General features: G+C 34.5%; 1 pseudogene; it reads left to right on the top strand.

The window, feature by feature from the left end:
* The first annotated feature begins 414 nt into the window (after nt 1-414).
* LOC132058318 (F-box/LRR-repeat protein At3g48880-like) lies at nt 415-1,802 on the top strand (annotated as a pseudogene).
* Nucleotides 1,803-3,120: the final 1,318 nt, after the last annotated feature.

Raw genomic sequence — 3,120 nt, 5'->3', positions numbered from 1 at the left:
CGAATTTTCCTCTTTAGGGAATTTTATGTGCAAATCAATGTTGCTTCCTCCTTTTGGTATCATTTTGTTATTCGGTAATGATTATTTTATCCAAAATGTGATACTTCCATCAGCTATGCCACCAAGAACTTAGTTCTCTGTCGTTATCTATAACCAACTTAAGTTCCAGGTCAGATTTCCTAGTTTCTTCACTTTTGGGAATCCTAGTACTCCTCAGACGTATTTGTACATTCTTCTATGTTTCTTTGTATTGCAGGGCTTAACTTTTCTGCTTCATGGTCTGATTATATTCACAAGAATACACAATGACAATCAGCAACATCAATTTAATGTCAGGAATTCAAATATTCCATATATTCAAATATTCTATGCCTTGTTTCTGCAGGAATTTTTATGCCACAATCTTAGGAGATTGAAGCTTTTGTGATGGAAGGAGGAGATTCTCTTGTAAGGAGGTGGGAGGACCTTGATAGTGATATCCTTGTAAAGATATTCCAGTCCTTTGACCTTTTGGAGTGGACTTCTGGACCTGCTCAAGTATGTACTTCGTGGCAGTTGGCTTGCTCTGATCAATGTTTGTGGAAAAATGATGGACTTGTCCATGCTGAAATCAAACTTCATCAAAATTTCGTTTGAGCCGTACGTATATGTCCACAGTCAGTCCGATGAAACGTTGACCCGCCTCCTGAAGATTTGTTTGAACCTCAGTTGAGGAAGCATTCTAACGTTAATCTTTCATTACAATTTGTATGTCAGGGACGATCAGTTTACTTATACTGCCGAGAGGTATTCCCCCAATAAACCTTCATCTTTCTCTAGTACTAAAACTTAAATCAAGAAACCGTATAGCAAGCATATATGCCTTGAAATTTTTCATTATTCTAATTTATGAGAAGCAAAGTTTACTGTGAGAATGAAGAGGACAGCTGATTGAATCTCCTCTTTTTCAGGTGTCCACGGCTTAAACGTCTTGTTATGCACCGCTTGGAACGAGAATAGAAGAGACGAATATGCGGGCTATTCGTATGTGGGAAGATCTCGAATCACTGACGATGCCTGATATAGAAGATCCTCCATGTGTCAAGGAGGAAATTGGAAGTAGTTGCAAAAATTTCTTGAGCTCAGGATTATGGGGCCCTGTGATATGTTCTTTGCATCTGTACTGGTAGAATATCTTCCAAACTTGAAAGTGTTGAGTGTGAGGTGCACATTGTTATCTAAACCTACCTTGGTTATTATCTTGGAGGGGTTAAAAAAATTGGAAGTGCTCAACATATCTCATTGCCTAATTACCGAAGTCCCTCCACCTGAACCGATGGAAGTCCCTCCACCTGAACCGATGGAGATTCTGACCGATCTTGATGAATCAATTCTTGATAAAGCATCTAGGTTACGCGAATTCCTAACCTGCATGAGTGACTCGTGCATCATGTGTCAGCGTACTCGTAATGATGAAGGGTTGCTGAGGTGGCATAGGTATGAAGAAGACCTCTGGAAAGTGGATGAGGTGAAATCTCTTGCAATTTGACAACTTTAAGAATGAGTTAAAGGTCCAATAAAATGTGTAAACTTGTGTATTTGAAACATGATAAAACTTTGTCATTGCTAATGGACGCGAATCAGCTTCCAGTTTGCTAGCAGCAAGTATTATCCTTTTGAGTTGGTGACGTTTGGTGGCAAGGAGGAGTGTAGCTTTGTAGCATTGGAGACATATAAACAGTATTTTCATGTAATGGGAGTGCAACGCTGCTTTTATGTTGTAACTTTGTATAACTTTTTAAGTATGTTCTCTTCGAGAGGGTTGTTTTCCTGTTCCGTACATTTCTTCATGTTTCTATGCTTTTTGTTTCTGTGTTTTCGCAGCAAACTATATATTCTTGACTATTTTACTTGTTCTGGGCTATATATTTTTTATCCATTTACATTGGCATTGCCAAGCATGGTAAGCTTATTCTTCTGAAACTCTTTCAAGCAATGTACTAACTTGTCTCACGAGAATTCTCGAGAGCAAGACATGTTTTCTATCCATACATTTATAAAGGCGAAGATCACTTTAATTTGCATCTACTTGGTATCTATACCAGCTTTATGTATTTTCACTTTATTTTTTATTGTAATTGTTAAGGTTAGACTGTGTGGTTTAATGTGAACAATAAGTGCATGTAAATATTTATTGCGGTTGAAGCTCACTAAAGGTGCAACTTTTAGGTGCATATTAGAAATGAAAAATGTATACGTATATTCTACTAGTTTTAGTCTACTTATGTTGCACCTATGTATTACATCAGTCAATAAAAGATGTATAAAAAGTATAAATTATTGTACCTGGTACAATTGAGTAAATAACTTTTTTTAAAATTATATAAAAATAATTAAATAATTTAATTTTAGTTATAATTGAAAGTTAAGAAAGAAAAGAAAGTTCCTAAAATAATAATCAATATCAATCCGATTAGTTGATTTAACAAAGGAATAAATCTTATCCCACATACTTCAAATGTCTTGTTGTGACTTCATGATCTCTTTCTAATAATTCTTGACATATATAAAAAATTAAAAGAAATAGATAAAAAATAGAAATCCTGAATATTTTGATGTGTTCAAAACTTGATTTGAAATAACTCAAATTTATTGTGGAGACGAATCCCAACACCAAATAGAGTTGTTATCCCAATTCTTAGACACAATAATGGTTACTTTAAAGTTCATAGAGATTCACAAGTCACAAATTTAGCATGCAAAAATATTATTCTATTAGTCCTTTTCTGCCATTTTTGTAAGCGAGACGAATTAGTTTTTGTTAGGTTTGCCCTGAATTTAGAAAATGTTTTCTTTGTAGAAAAGGGACTCTACCATATTTATTCCTTTTCTTGGAGGAGAAGTTTTAGACTTCTATAAATAAAAGGGCTTTTCTTCTCATTCACAACACACAGAAAAACATCCACAATGTAGTGAGTTTCGTTTAGGAGGAGATTATTCTCTCATAGTTTTAATGTTTGTTTATATATTAGTTTCTCTAATATATAGGTCACTTGACCAAATCATATTATAATATTATGCCTTTTTAGTATATTTTCGTTGTTATCTGATTTAGCATCGTTCAAGGTTTGTAAATTATTG

This window comes from Lycium ferocissimum, chromosome 5, assembly GCF_029784015.1.
Source record: "Lycium ferocissimum isolate CSIRO_LF1 chromosome 5, AGI_CSIRO_Lferr_CH_V1, whole genome shotgun sequence".
Classification (NCBI taxonomy): Eukaryota; Viridiplantae; Streptophyta; class Magnoliopsida; order Solanales; family Solanaceae; genus Lycium; species Lycium ferocissimum.
This window is presented reverse-complemented; position numbering and strand designations above follow the sequence as displayed.